Source organism: Grus americana, chromosome 1 (assembly GCF_028858705.1).
Source record: "Grus americana isolate bGruAme1 chromosome 1, bGruAme1.mat, whole genome shotgun sequence".
NCBI lineage: Eukaryota > Metazoa > Chordata > Aves > Gruiformes > Gruidae > Grus > Grus americana.
In genome coordinates, this window is record NC_072852.1 from 104,158,724 (window position 1) to 104,175,916 (window position 17,193).

Here is a 17,193-nt window from a genome sequence, read left to right on the forward strand (position 1 = left end):
TCCCAAACATTCAATTTCTCTGCAGTAAAGCTGTTTTGGGAATCTGCATATATTGATCAAGTCTTTCCACAGCATAGAAATACTAGCAGCATAAGTAAGTAAACACCGTAATTCTCCTAAATGAGCAATAAAAAAGCCCCTGTAACTCAGAAAGTTTTGCTGTATACCTCTTTGACCTGACAGTATTTGAATCTTCACTGAGTCTATTTTTATAGTAAGCCTCTGCTAGTCAAAAGTAAAATGGGACTATTAGAATTACCGGGAGAGCTGTGCTTTGATTTGTGAGAAGTACCAAGCTGTTCAAGTCCCTAATGTTATCCTCACTCACTTCTTTCTAAAGCCCCCAAAGGCTCTTAGATTAGTTTCTCCTAACATTTATATCTTCCCATGATAAAAACAAAGCTTTACTGTGGTTCTTTTGCTACTAAATCGAGATGTTTCTGCCCCATTGCAAGGCTCTCCAAGTGCTGTGAATATAGGAAGATTTACACCAAAATAAGCAGCTACAATGAAGACTCGTCAAAAATGTCACTTGAATTTGTTGTCTTCTAAGGCTACCATTCAGGTTTCTTTACAGCAATCTCAAGCTGAATTTACTGGTTATTTCAGGGTAGGCCAGCTAAAGCTTGACTTAGTCTCTGCAGGGTCTGATGACTGAAAGGTGACAGCTTAAGCAGACCTAACATACAAGCATGCCATGAACTGCTCCAAGGCACATCAAAGTGACTGAGACTGTGTGTAATGGACACATGCCAAACATAACTGAGACATCTTCTGGCCAGCCAAAGCAAGAAATAAATAATTATGTAGTATACAATATAAAATGCATATAATGATGGAAAATAGGTGCAACATTAAAGCAAACAAGCAAGCAAAAGAAAAGCCACAAAATGAAATATATATATATATGTATATACCAATATGAAAAACAAGCTCAAGAAAACAAAAAGTACATAGAAGCAAGCTTCTACCAACCCAGAACAGCAGGCAAAGCTGATGACTGTGGCTTTACTAGCCAAAAGTCCTCACAACAGTGAAGCTGTTGCTATCTTTGAGGAAGTAGATGGAGACTCAGAATTCATTTCTCAGCTTTTCAATTCTAGTCAGATGCAAACTGAGCAGACATAAGAATGGTAGTTTATTTCACATTACTGACCTTTCAAAAAAAAATTATTTTCAAAATGACCCAGTGCTTCCAAACGGTTTGATTACCACCACACCCATATATATAATTTGGAGAACAGCATAGGAAATACAAAAAAGCCCAACAAAAACCCCCTCAGCACCCCATAATTTGGAAGTGGTGATTTTTGCTTCCCCTTAATCAGAAATTATTTAAAAAATGCAGTATATCATATCGTATTTTATTTTGTTATAATTTTCAGTTGCTAGTGCCTCGTGATAAAGATATACGTAGCTCTTGAAATATTTTCCTATAGATGGGCAACGTGCAGAATTTCATGCACTAAAAAGAACTGTAATGAATTCCACCAGAGCACAAATGGTCTACAGATGATGCCAATAGCACACCATTTCAATCTTACTGGTAGAGAAAAAAACAATTGAAATACAAACCACCTGCATCAACTACATTCTTACAGCTCCCCTCCCTCATTTCCTCCCCTCCACACCTTTTTTAACCTTTGTACAACACAGAAATCTCAGCTCAGTCAATTTTGTGGAAAACTGGTAAAAACAACCACTGATCAAGAGCTGAGATCAGATGTTCCATGTTTCAGCCTGGAGTGATTTTTTACTGAAAGAACAAAGAGTTTTGTAATGGAAATACCAACACAGAGCCTTTGCAAAAAATGCTGCAAATAGCACCGACGTACTACTCCTTTGCAGGAAAGCTGTTTGTCAGAAGTATTTTTATAAGTGCTAAGTCTAAATGCAGTTAATTATCTGTGCCATCAATTTCAGACCTAAACATCTGTAAGCTTTGCTGTCTATGCGGATTTGAGAGCAAACCAATGAGAAAACTCTACTGCTATTGCTTAGACAAGGCTAGCATTTACATTGAATCTTTTTAGAATTGTATTTTCAAACTTTATTCCTACATCTGTGTCTATATCTTTACCTGTCTCTGCTTGGAAAGACACCAATTCCTCCTATGAAATTGGTAGCTGTGCTGGATACCAGAACTGGTTTGTTTCCATTTTCTGTGTTAGGTATATTTTGCTAAAAGGGTGAAGTTGGATCAGAGGAAAAAAGTGGCTGCCTAACTGTCTAGTCCTGGCTCCCTTTCCCCGGGGGCAGGGGGAACCCTCTGGGAGTGGATGACTGCTCCCTCGGACAGCAATTGAACAGCCGGCGGCACTGGAGAAGCCAGGAGTACTTCTAGCCAGCCAGCAGGGAGGCTGAGTGGAGCAGGGCTCTTGCCAAGCCTCGCTGATGGAGCAAAGAAGCCCGTGGAGCCTCAACAGAAGGCAGCTGCTGAAAGGTATCAAGTGGCAAGCAAAGGCTCGAAGGAGAAGACATACTCCTCAAGGAGCTGGTGGAAAGGAAGGAGATTTATTTACAGTACTCCGTATTTTATCCGTTTCAACAGATCTGAGTTCTACTTGCTTAAAGAGTGATCTCATCTGGTTTATTAGTCTCTGTTTTAAGGACACGGGCTTCAAAAGCTTTCTGATTGCTCTTTCTTTGAAGTGAGAGCTGCCCCAAACCGGGCAATTTTACCACAAGGTTTAAGCCAACTCCAGGCTCTACCATAGCAGTTTAAATAAAGTAACATAAAATATAATACAAAATGTTCTCTCTTATTTGATTAAGAGTTGAAAACAAAAAGTAGAACATGTATGGGGACATTCTGCATGCATCTGGAGTTTGGTACGCACTAATAAACAGGCTTCCTATATACTGAAGTGCCCAATGTCCATGCGTTGTTCAATACATACGGCAGTACATATTTCTAGCTGCCCACAAAAGTTAACGGGAAACACCAGGCTTCTCCTTAAAGTGTCTCATACTGTAATACAGGTGCTGTATTGCACTCAGGTGACAGTATTTATTCCTCCACTTTTTAAGAAAGTTATACTAACAGCTCCATTCGTATTCCACAGATAGTTTCTGAATACTGCTTATCAGTTTTATTGTGGTAGTGACAAGACGGCCCAGGTGAGCACAGAAAAGACAGCTTTGTCCTTGAAGATTCTACAAGCTCCGTCCTGACTTGACTTGCATGGGTGCCCAGACTTGCTCCTACCTCTGCCTGCTCTTTCAGAACCTCCTCTGGAAGCTCTTCCTTTTTCCCATTTCACTTTGCTGGAAGCCCAGCAGACCTTTTTGGCCTCTTCCTGGGGATTTTCACCTACTTTGCCGAATCGTTACCTTACCAATAGTTTGCATACCTACATTTTTACATGATACAGAGATGCTAGAAAAAGGTTAAATAAGCAGAATATGTATTTGACTTCTGGGAAATCCACCTATGCCAAAACAGTAACAAAGAATACCACCACTGACATCTCCTTCCTGTATTCTTATGTTGGAAGCACTTATAAAAAATAAAACGCAACAAGAAATAGAATTGCATAGTAAATTCCAATATGCCCTGAGTACATTTTTTTCAGTTTTCTGTAATTCCCAAGCACATATGATGTAGTTAATTTGCAAGGTATGAAATAATTATGCATAAAATACTTGTTCCTAAGCAGACATACTTCATTTATTTTACCTGTCATTCTCTTTCAGAATGTTTTCTGACACAGAAACAGTCAGCCTTGACAATTTGCATAGTTTAGATTATTATGAGTAAAAGTTGCAGTCATGTATTTCAGCTGCATTAATTAGCAATTGTTGAGACTGACGACCATTGCAATAAACTGGTCTCCTTGTTCACAATCACATAAAGCTGTACTTTACTTTTTGCACAAAATAATACAATGATCATATGCAGTCACGTAGTGAAATCTTGCAATAGGAATTGTATTAGAGAGAAAATAAACTTAGGAATTCACACTGTTGTTGAAAAAAATCTTCACGTTTCATACTGGGGGGAAAAGGCAGTTGGACCTGTTAGATGTAATAGCCAGAGAGCAGCATGTCTAATCTTATTTCTCTAAAATGACTACATCTTACTAGCATTTGGTGTCATATATTTGAAGAATGGGTAAAAAACAAACAAAAAGCCACCCCGAATCCTCCAGAGTAATTTGCAGATGTTTTGACAATACTAACTTGACATATGCTGCTATCCTGGGATTCACTCAACAAAATTTTCTTCCTTATGTTAGAGTTATTCCCTCTGTCATGGGAATAATGTAACCATTAGTTGGAACCAGAAAGATTCCTGAAACTCCACAGGTCATGCTAAACTCTCAGAAAACTTGATACCTATGAAACTGAAACAATCCCTCTGATTTTCAGATTCTAACTTGCTGAATGCAGTACCATCATCGAATCTAAAATAGATTTCAAAGGGTTTATATTTTGTTTCTGGATATACTTAGATATACTTTAGGTGGCCTTTTGCTTTGTTCCTAAGGAATTCAATATACCAAGATGCCTATAGGGATGATCTACAGCACTTGCCAATAGTTGTGCATCAATATCTGTCAGGCCGCAGACCACCACCACCACAAGGGAAAGAAAAAAGACAGGAGGAAAGTAAATGGAAAAAAAAATTATTATTGTTATTCTGTGTCTAGTTTTCTCAGCCTTCATACTCCTTGTCAAAATATTTCAATTTCCTTTAAAAAAATAATGTACTCATTCATCTGTTGCTATATTAACAGTTTGCCCATTTCCAACTGATACACAGTTATTCTAGTGATGCCGTACCTATCTAGTAGGTACTTGCATGTTATCTGAACTCCTAATATTTTAAAACTTCTCAATTATTTGTATGTGGAAGGAAAATCCTTTTTTCTTCCTCTTTCATTTCCAGTCATGCAATTTAATCACTTTCATACAAGGAGGGATACAAGGCCAGAGTGGCAGAGTGGATATTTAGTAATCACGTGTTTTCTATTTCTATTTCTGCATGTGGTGAGGCCATTTTTACCTCTCGCTGGAAATGAACTCCGTAGCATTGTGTCTGTGAAACTACCACTTTTGCTCTTATTACTAGCTGGTCATGATTCCAACAGAGTCCAAAGGTCAGAAAGATAGATGATCTCCTAATTAGTCTGGAGTCATGACAGATTTCAGTACTGGGACAGAAAAGTTGAAATTGAGTCTATTTTCACAGGTAATGCTAATGTAGAAGGAAAAGCACTCGGTAATACGTTAGAAGTTTCTATGCAACCTGTTAGATTGGTTGATGTATTGCTTGGAGTCCTTTAAAGGTGACATCATTTCTAAGTAAGATGAGCAGCAATAACAAAAACTGAAGGTCACAATACTGTGGACAGATCTTTGGCTAATTGGCTGTGGAACAGTATTCTGGCTAATTTGCAGATATATGATTTTTTTTTCCCATTAGGAAAGTGATTAGTAACACAGATGAATTGAAAAAGACATTCCAAACAGCATCTTTCACAGTTTTGTGTCACTTAGATGCTGTGGATACTTCAGCTTCACTGAACTTTCCAGCCCCTTCATGTATTTACTGAATAAATTCAGGGTATCACTGCATTTCAGAGAAGGTGCTAAGGTTTTTGAAATGGAAGAGCATTACAATCCTTGGAGATTAGTTTAACTTTCATTCCACTGCATTGCTGTTTCTCTTTGAATCCTTCTAAAGAACTTGGTAATCAAAAAGAAGAAACAATGGGGCCAATAGGAATATCCTTCTACCTCTGATCATCTGGTCATCTTCTACTTTATGCTCTGGCTTGCAATCTAATAAGAAAAGACTAGATTGTTTTCAGCTGAGAAATACTGCTGAAATATTTGATTAGCTTACTTAGAGAACAATGTTCAACAGCAAGCTGCTTTCTCCTTTTTATATTTTTCAGATTTTTTGCACTTTGGATAATGCATATATCAAGGAGTACAGCAAACTCCCTTCATTAGAAGAGGTGCTGACATCTCACTAACAGAGACATCTTCTCTGTGCTTGCTTACTGCCTTGAAAAGGCCAAAGAACTGGGGGGCCAGACCCTATCCGTACACTTTCTGTTATTTGTCAGGATGGGCTGTATTTAAAGAACAGCCTTAGATGCTCATGAGGAAAATGCAAACAGCAAGATAATTTCTTCAGTGAAACAAAAACAAGTCTCAGTTTATCCTGCAATCTGGATAAACCGAAAACAGTTTAAGGTGACTCACAGCGACTTGCAACCTTGAACACATCTGCTAAGTGAGGTTTCTCCAACTGTTGCCAACTGACAAAAGAAGGCCAGGATGATTATATGCCCTTCATGAATGGAATAAATATGGTGAAACTTTCCTGCATGCCAGATTTTCTGCAGTGAGCTACATTTTCTCTCACAATCATTTTCTGTATTCTCTTCAGTTTCTCTCTTTTTCAGAGCATTCAGGAAACATGGCAATATGCAAAAAAGAGAAGAACTTGCCTTCTAGGGTGTTGAAAATGCTTGTTTCTGGTATTAAAGAGACACTGCACTTATGTTCTGCTTGTCTGCTGAGAATCATAAGGAGGACATTTATTGCCTTGTAAGGTCCGAGGGCTGCCTCACTTTCAAATAACAAATTTAAGTTTCGAATCCTTCCAAAACATACAGGTTTTGAACTATGAAGATGCTTTATTGTTTTATTGTATTGGAACAATGTTTAACTGTACCTCCAAAAAATAAAACAAAAATCACATTAGTCAGGATGAAACGTCTTACAAGGTCTGCTCATCTAGTTCCTTCTGCAATGGGGAATTACAAGATTTCCTATTATACTAATGCAACTGGACATGTGCCACATCACGGTAGCCTAGAAAATCTTTTAAAATCATACTTCTCAAATATGCAGCTGCAAAAATTAAAATTGCAAAATGATCTGGCAAGGTTAGAGATGGACAGAATTAAAATAAATGAGATTCAATAGACAAAAGTAATTGGTAAAAATGATAATCTTATATACCAAGTTGGAGACTGATATTTTGAAAGCAGTAATGCAGGAAAGAAGCCCTGAGGATTACAGAGGAAATTATTTAACTATATGTTCAAATGCAACACCACTCTAAAAAGATGAATCCTATTCTGGGTTGTACTGATACTGGCAATTACAGTAAAAGGAAAAAATAATGCTACAATATTCCAAAACTGCATACATCATACTGTGTCATATCTTGTAAATCACAGATAGAAACAGGCTCTCATTTGGAAAGGTAATTTCTGAAGGTCTACCCATGGAATACTTCTGCATAAGTAATACTACGAAAATGAAAATAATACAATGGAGAGCTGTAATAACAACCCACACCTACCTAAGAAAATACTAATAGAAGTCAGAAAGATAATTTCTTTTTCTAGAATTTTGAGGGTAGTACTGAAAACACAAAACAGTATGTTTCAGGCTAAATGAGAATTCATTGTAAGTGAGAAATATTAGATAATGACATTATTGAAATAGAAGGAGTGAATAAATACTAATCCTGTTGCAAACTAAACCAAAGGTACACAGATTTCTGCTTTGTTTTCTGTGAAGACCAGACCAGGCAATTTCTCCTCATGCTACTGACGTTAGTATTAATAATTGTGTTACCAGTACTTAAATGATTGCTGACCAAGGCAGAGTTAAGCTTGTTTAGGTATTAAAAACTGTCTAGCCAAACAGCACAGAGCTCTAACAAGTTTTAAAGAGCATCAGTTACAGTATACCCACTTTTTTCTTTTCAAGAGACTGCTCTTTCCAGTCACGGCTGGTGACCCTCATGCATTGGCTTTAGTCAACTTTGGATGCAAGGAATCCTAAAGGGCCAGGAACAGCACAACTCGGCCAAATTTTACACTCTTAGCACTGCTGGAAATCCAGGTTCTCCTCACATATACCCATGTGCAACATGTTTTTCATATGTGTCTGCAGCTGACCATGTCTTAAGGAAGCTGCAGAACTAATTATACCTGTATTTCTCTAGCTTGTAGATGGTGACATTGCAGTTCTGCTCATTCACCAGCTAAATGTATTGATCCCATCATACTGCAAATGTTTTTTCGTGGCATGAATGAGTAATACTCATGGTAGAATCAGGTTTATAGTATTTCTTCATATTTCTTGGAAAGTCACAGTCTTCTTATTTCTGAAGAGTGCAGTCCTGTTCAAGCATATTATCTCAGGTGAATTTGGAGACACTTTCTCACTTATGAATGATCTAGGAGAGATCTCTCTCTAAGAGAGAACAGCTATAAGATACCCCTGTTCTTTCTGCACTTCTTGATCATCCATGTAGATACATAAATTAACATCATTCTTCCTATAGCAGATGGTACATTGGCTAGACATGCAGTAGGAATACTCATTTGTCCTAACTTCATTAAGAGGTCAGACTCCCTAAACTCCTGCTGCAGTCAGTGGAGCAACATAGGTTCCTCCAGAGGCTAGTTAAGAACAGGTCACTGCCTTGAAAATATTATAGAACCTGAACAAAACAGCAAAGAAATCAACGATTGATAAGTGTACCTGCAGTCAATCTAGCAATTGATTCCAGTACCAATGTAGAGTCAAATTCTAATGTATATGTCAATACTGAAGATATTAGTGGTGTTAGTGATGACTTGCAGATCTCACTATTGAGGGAATTGAAATATGGTACAACGTATCAGGAGAGATCTGAGATGCATCTAGTGCAATTCCAGAGAGGATTCTCAGAAAGATCTTTGGTGGTTTTAACATCTTTTATGATAAAGCCTTTTAAAGTTTTATAATGTGTCTCATACAGCCTAGCAGCAGACAATCTGCCTCTGAACCACAAGTACACAGATGCTTCCTCTTTTGCAGGATTTGTCTTAGTTTTCCAGTTGCAGGGTGCTGTGAAGGAAACCACTAGTAAGAAATGGAGATGGAGACAGATAATTAAGGGATTGGAACATCTCTCATACAAGGAGAGGCTGAAAGACTTGGGATTGTTTAGCATGAAGTAGAAGCAAATAATGAACTTAATCCAAATTCAAAAGAAAAATTTGGCAGCGGAATTTCTAGACCTCTAATTTTCTAAGGAACTTTCTCTAAGTGGACATAGTTGGATAAGAAAGTTGGACTAGGTGACTTCGAAAGGTTCTTTCCAACATGAAAGATTCTGTGCTCTTGTGATTCTAGATTTTTTTGGTGTAAAGAATCTGCATATCACAAAATTCAGGAATGTGACCAATCCTGAAACACCAACAAAAAAAAACCTTTGGTGGATATTGACAAAGATTAATCTTTAGCTTTTCCTAAGCGATTCTCTCCCTCATGGAGGCTTCTGATTTGAATCCCTCAGAAGATGCTGCCCATCTCTCCACTTTATAGTCAAAAAAAAAAAAAAAAGAGAAAGAGAAAGAGAATAAATAGTTTTTCTAGGCTACACCTAGTTTGTGCAAATACACTTCTTGTGAAGCTATAGTCCAAGAACGTGGTGACCTCACAAATGCAGCAATACAATATTTGAGTCCAGAGTGGTGGCCAGACATAGTCTTCAAGTACTACAGAATATCATTGGAAAAATAAAACAAATATTTGACATACAACAAGATACTAAGTACTGGTAGCTGCACTGAATAAAAACTCTACTATGAATAAATGCATTATTTAACAAACAGTAGATACTGACAGTAATAGATGCATGGAATCATGCTACCATTAGTAGCATTTATCCCCAATATCCAACATTTTCGGGGCCATTCACGTACACCAGATATATATTTGAGTATATCAGAAGAAAATTGTCCATGCTTAACACATATGTCTAGATAAAAAACAGCTGAATGCATCCTGGCTTTTTCATTTAAACATTTATTGCAGGCATTTTCTCTTCTTTAAGAGTTGGTGAAAAATATTCTTCTGATTGTTTCTTTCTGCAGTTCAAATTGTAGCAGTAGGTAAAGGACTGAATACATTAATTTGAAAAGCAAATATATAGAGTAACTACCTTTTACAGCTTCATAGCTAGAGAATGCTATTTACCCTTCAAACTTCTTACAAATGATTAATAGTATTGGTTCTTATACTGCACTTTTCTTAACCAGTATAGTCTGAAGACTCACTAAGTAACCACCAAAACTAACCTGTCTTCAATTTATTACTCTTGAAGGATAGATTTGTATACCATGATTGTCACATGAAAGGAATCATTGACTATTTACAAATTGCAAGGAGTTGCTGCAATGTTGACTGCTTTTTGTGGCTATTTTTAATGGACTGTGAATCACTTAAGTGCTGGAGATACATTCTAAGAAGAATTTCTGAATTTACTGTGTACTATTGAATTGTATGTAATGGATCAAGAGTGACTTCCAATTCTGCTTCACAAGCTGGCTGAGACATGCCACAAGCAGAGGTATTCGGCCTTCAGGGCAGTGAATGTTTCTGTGCTCTTTCTTGGGCTTGTCGACAAAGTGCCCGTCAAAGGACATTAATTGCACATTTGGATGATAATATGTTCACAGCATCAGATGTAGTAAAGAATGCTGCAGGAAGAATCTGCAGCACTGGATAAATGAATGTTTTTGGTATCTCAGTTATAATATCCTATTTTTAATTATATTATGTCCTTGATTCCTCCTTCTCTCTCTTCTCTCTTCACTTCAGAGCTGATTCACTTAACTACTTTTTACCTAGCATTCAACTACTTTTTCCTCTTCTCAAGGCACAAAATTTAAGACCTCTATTTTAAAAAGTATTTAGAAAAATAAACCTGTTGTCTATAGACCTGAATCTCCTTTCCCATCTTACTCAACTCCCGGTAGACTCAACAGTTCTGGAAAAGTTTCAGGCATCAAATCCACTTCCTCTGGTACATAATGATATTTTAATACTACTACTTTTAATAAAAGCAGGGTTTTTTCTTCTGTTTTCTGTTTTGCTTGCTAACTCTGTTTTCCAAGTTTGATGCCTTCCTCAGATCCTCTTGCCCTTCTTTAATCAAGGTGTTTCCAAATTTGTCAACCAAAACTTACTAAATAATTAAATTTTATATTTAATTTATTTCCTCTATAACAACCTTTAGTATATTCAATATACGTTTATCTTCCAACAGACAGTTTTTGTCCTGCCTCACTGATCCCATCCTTTCCTCATTCTTTACTTTTACTTTTACTTTACATTTCTTTTTTTTTTTTTTTACTTTACATTTCTTTACTTTTACTTTTACTTTACATTTCTTTCTTGACTGCACACATATGTGAATGTCACCAGTCCTTGGAATAAGCTGTCTTTGCTTCCACTTTTTCCTCCATCTAGTCTCTTCCTTTTCTCCCCATCAATCTTTAATTGACAAAAAACCTGCTGGCATCCCTCTGAGTAACACTTTTCCCATTTTCTGTAGTAAATAATTTTGTTTCCTCTGTGTGATAGTTAATTTCTCTATGAGAATGAGGCTGCTGAAAGAAATTAGAAAATAAGAATGGGCTAAACCAATTGCACATGAAATATACATCAGGAACACTGATTAGTAACTCTTTAAAAGGGAAGTGTACGCAAAATTAATTTATTTCTTTATATTTCCAAATATAAACTCCACAGTATGCTTTATCTTTTCTGTAACAGAAGTGCAAAAATGTAACTACTGCAAATTTAAATTACTTTACTCTTATCAGCATCCTGAGCTGTATTAGGAAGAACGTTGCCAGCAGGTGGAGGGAGGTGATCCTTCCCCTCTGCTCAGCGCTGGTGAGGCCACAGCTGCAGTGCTGGGTCCAGTTCTGGGCTCCCCAGTACGAGAGAGACAGGGACATACTGGAGAGAGCACAACAAAGGGCCACAGAGGTGATTAAGGGACTGGAACATCTGTCATGTAAGGAGAGTCTGAGTGCTGGGACTGTTCACCCTGGAGAAGGGTCAGGGGGATCTCATCAATGTTTGTAAATATCTCATGAGGGGAGCAGAGAAGATGGAGCCAGGCACTTCTCAGTAGTGCATGCTGACAGGCCAAGAGGCAACGGGCACAAATTGAAATGCAGAAAATCAACTTAAGCATAGAAAAACCTGTTTTACAGTGAGGGTGGTCAGACACCTGCACCGGTTGCCCAGAGAGACTGTAGAAACTCCATCCTTGGAGATACTCAAAACCTGACTGGACATGGTCTGGGGAAACCTGCTCTGGCTGGCCTGGCTTGAGCAAGGCAGTTGGACTACATCATCTTCAGATGACCCTTCCAACCTTAGCTATTCTATGATTCTCTGATTCATATAGCTTTTACCTGTACCGTAATACTACAGAAAAAGAAAACCAAACAAATTTTCAAGCATTCCTCTGCTCCTTTTTGGCTTTTAAATTGTTTTCTTATAATTAACAACTCTGCTGAACTGTACTGAAGACAACTGTTTGAGGACTATCCATCCATAGAGATAAGTCTTGTCTGGTATTGTTAAAATGTTGACAGATTAATGTGATCTCCTCTGGAAATCAGTGCTGTGCTAGTACGCCCTCCCATGAACATGTCTGTTAGAACACCAAAGAATTTAAAAACCTTTGATTACATCAGTGAAAACGTTTCCAGTTGGAACAACAGAAAGGGAGGAACTTGAGAGAAAGAAGCCTGCCAGATGTTCATGGTGAGTCTGTATGGATGAGCTCTCCACGCTCCAGGATCTTGTTCTAAGTGGTTGTGATCTGTTCTCAGCTGCTTTTGCTACTTGTAGGATATGACAAGCTTCAGCCCCCCAAGAAAACTTTTGCATCAACACCGAATTGCAGCATCGTGGTCAGAAATAACAACAACAATAACAACAGAGTTTTGGAAGCTCTAGCAACTTATATCTTCAGGGTTATTGAAAAGCCCAACAAATTACCTCTGTACCACGGGTTAATTTCCTCATTAAGAAAGGATGTTACCGCTAGCTAGATAATTAAAATGTTTCCTTCTCAGACCAGGAATCCCATGGTGTTATCAGGATTCAGCTGGAGCCAAAAAAATCTATTTAAAAAAATCCCTAGTAGATAAAAAAATGAGTTCTATAATTCAGTTATTAAAGGTGCAGTAATGAAGTACCTGCGAATACTGACTTACTGAATATGCTTTTGAACCCTCTATGCTTGATAGACAAGAATCATACTGCATTACTTGATTTCAACGAGGTCCATTCTAAGAGTAGGAAAGAAAAAAAAATAAAATCATACAGCACTTAGTAATGCTCAATTAAAAATCTGAATTAAAAAAGGACCAATCATTATGCAGAAAAATGCTGATACTTTATCTAGTGTTTCCTAAATTTGAAACTTTCTTTGCAGATTTAACTTTCTCTAGTTGAATCATGGAAAGTATCACCAAACATTGATAGATTACACCAAAATAAAACAATCTCCCACCACCACAACCAAAAGAAAAAAAAAGAAAAAAACCCTGAAGATCAACCAGTTCTAGCACAGAAAACTACAATCTTATCAATTTAAGAATACTGGCAGATTTGATGTTACAGCCAGGCAGAGGAGGGTAATCAGAGCTATATGGATTAATACTAAATCAAAGGTACTGTAAAGTTCTGTAAGAGACCATAGGGAAGCTCCTACTGTAAAATCTATATCATGAGCTTTACACCAATAATTAGCAGAGTCTGCAACCAGGCTGACGAAGACAAAACGAAATCCTCATATGCAAATCTGTCTTCCTAATTCTACCAACAGACATAAAACATTAAATGGATTAAAGCCAAAAAGGGGCAAAAAAGTGCCTTTCTCTCCCTCAATAGCACTTTACAGGATAATGTTCCTTGGAGACTGCTTAAATTCCAAGAAAGGGGAAGGGGGAGAAAAGACTGTGGAACTACTTGAGGATCTGGCCCCAGCATGTCTATCTAGATCCAAGACGGACAGCTACAGATGAGCCTACATGAAACATTACTGACTGCGACAGACAAAGTAGGATGGGAATGATGATTACACCGCTCCGCAATGTGAATTGCTGTAGCCGAAGTGATGTCCTGAATTATTCTATGAATGTACTTGCTGATCATCCATTTTAAAATTAAAGATATATTGTTCCCTGTGAAAATGAAATCAAAGACTCGACTCTGATCTCCCCCATTATGGAACAAATCAGATAATGTAAATCAAGTGTCATCTTGTAAGGTGATCTCTACTGGAATAAATTTGGCAGCTGAGACAGACGTGTCAAAAAGCCACTACAACAACGCCCGGGAAGCTTACTGGCACTCTGCACCATTATTCAGTGTCTGATATTTCTGTCAATTTATTAAGGAATAGTACCTAGCTCTAGTGGCAGGTCAACTTACCACAGAAAACTATAGCAAACATCAGAAACGTGAATCCTTGTGCCTAAGGAAAACCTTTGGGCACCACTGAACTCCTTCAATTATGCAATGACAGGGACCCAGCTGAGTTGCTAAGCTCAAGTCTCTCAGGATGTACAAATACCTAAGGGCAATTGCCTCAGTTCTGGGTCACTTAACTGCATGAGGGGTGGGGGGTAGGTCCTGTGTCTTCATCAGGGCAATTCACAATCAAGGTGCTCCTCCACTTATTTTACCCATGAGCTCACCCAGTGGACATCCTCAGAGTTACTTGCTAGAACTCCTCTTGTACAAGAGGTGCAGGCAAACTGTGATTCTCCAAAAGCTGCCTACTCACTGTCAGCCCCAAGCTTGTGGTTAAAGTGCCCTGCTCAGAAGGGGCAGACCCCAGAACTTCCAACTCACTTGACCATCTGCATGCCATTGCCACTGGACTTTTGGGCATTTGCTATTAAAAGCCTCCTCTGAAACTGTCCTACTTTGTATGAATACACACTATACACATATAAAAATAAATACAAATACATATTAATTGAAGCAAAGACTTGAACATAATTTTCCTGTTTCCTACCTGCTAGCTTGTCTGTCTTCTGCTTCCTACTGTGCATATTTGCAGAGGAATAGCTTCAGTAAGTGAAGGCATGAGCAAAGCCCATTAAGAAAGTACAATAGCCAGATGGTTGGGACATGCTCTGAGAAGGTTGGTAGACCAAAGGTCCCTTATTACTGGTTTGTATTAGAGACTGTAGCAGTTAAAAACCATGTTCCCTCCTTACCCATCCCACTAGGAGTGACTGCTCTACCTACTTGGCTACTGGCTAGACCAAGCAGCCTCTTCTCTGTTCTTCCATTTGTGTCTCTGTTTCAGTGTGAGGAAGATCTGACCTAGTTTAAATGCCATCTTTTAGAGAGAAGTGAAGAATCCCAAGAAGCACTAAATAATTCCCTTTAGCCTGAAGTTGCTTGTCCAGGCTCTATTCCCCCTCATTAGGATTTCCTAATGGTTAGCATATGTATCTTCTCCTTCAGCTTGCTGTTTGTGGAGAACCTCGCTCTTAATTTGTCTTACTCTTTCCAGACATTTCTCAAGAAGCTTGAACACGTAATTTGAGGCAGACGTTTCCTGTAGGTACACGTGCCTTTTTGTGGAACCAGTCTATTGCTTTCCTAGTGAGGAAAACCTGTAGTTTTCATTAAATGACCATGTGTTATGAAGTCACTAACAAAAGCCCAGTGTTGAGTCTTCAACCTCCCACCACACCTACTTGACTGTTTTCAAAAGCCAAACACCAGGTAAGATTCTCTCTTATTTCATCATATAATAAATGATATAATTAAAGCTAGGTACTGGGCACTAGTTATCAATGGACAGTGCCAAAGTCTATACAGGTTCCAAAAGAGAGGTATACATATGAACTTACCTAAATGAAGCTTTTTTTTAAACATCTCAAAGTTCTCGTTGCATGTACTAATAATGCAATTGATGTTTGAATGTATGAGGGGTGAAAAGCTCTGTATAGACCAGAACTGATCAAGTGAGGAAGATGCTTATTTTTCTAATTTTTATTTTGATGTACAGGGAAAAACAGTGACATTTCCATGGCTGAAGTTAAAGACACATCTCGTCTGAAAAATGGATTCTGGTAACATCAACAATATACAATCTATACAGGGTATGTGTATCAACTTAGAGGAAAAAATGAGGAAAACAATCATTAAGACAAACAGCAGACTAAACTAAACCTGACAGGCTTGAGTGATGACATAATACCCTCTTACTCTGTGATGGTGACACAAAAATGCCAAAGGACACAAAGCTGTCAGTCTTGTTGTTTATCTTCTATCTAAGACTAATAAAAGGAGGTTGGTGATTGACAGAACAGACATGGGCACAGTCCTAGGCATACAGTTTGTACTCTGTTTGAAAAATGTATTGATGGTTTTAGGGGTGGCTTATTTGTTATTGCCTTTTTCTGCACTACCTTTGTGATCTTTCACAAACTTTTGATGTAACTTTTTTAAAGCCATCATTGCTTTTTTAAATTCATGATAAGTAGTTATAATTGCTGATATTGTAGTGCCCTAGTAATTTATTAACTGGACAAGTGTCCAACTTAGTTGAAAACAAAACTAAGTTTTGCATAACCCCTTAGGTCCTATCATGGTGAATAAAGGAATATTATCAAACATTTCTATTTTTAGCTGCCTCAGAAAACAAAGCCTAAATGCATCCTGCTACATCAGCTCCTAACTACTAAAAATGGAAAATGACACAGGTCTCTATAGAGCACAACACTGAAGCAGCACCATTTAATTTTAGCACATAAATCTTGTAAGGCAGGTAAAACTACAAAGAGAGAGAACAAGGAACAGTTTACATAGTGAAGCGTTGCTGAAAGCAAGTGACTTATTTGGTTATTGCCCCAATTACTCTGTAGGAAACAGCTGGTAGAAAATACTCTGAAATGAAGCAAGTATCTTTCAGAGTTCTGCAGAATAGTGCAATGGGGAAGTCTGTGTTACTAAACACACAGGAGATAGCATTTTCAAAATCTTCCTCTACATAAATGTGTGTGTGCACGTGAGGATGCAATGCCAGTAAAGCTCAAACTATTCTTTTATTACTCAAGAACCTTATAGAACTGAAGAAAGTGCCCTGTAGAGCCACACTGTCTTGCAATTCATCCCTTTCACTGGAGGGGTTGCACAGGCCTGTGCTAGCAAGGCACATCTTTAAGACTTCCAAGAGATACCTTCTCTTCTAAAAGCAAATACACACGATAATATGAAGGGCTTTTCATTCCTGATTCACTCTTCCTCTCCTACAGAAACTAACACTGAGAGGCACAGTACTGAGAGCGAGACGCATGTTTCCCCCGCGGCTGGCCCGCTCCCCTGCAAAGCGCT

General features: G+C 38.1%; 1 protein-coding gene across 5 annotated transcripts in view; it reads right to left on the bottom strand.

Moving 5' to 3' along the window:
- CADM2 (cell adhesion molecule 2) overlaps positions 1 to 17,193 on the bottom strand; it is a 687,808-nt gene that overhangs the window by 134,908 nt on the left and 535,707 nt on the right. The window lies entirely within an intron of this gene.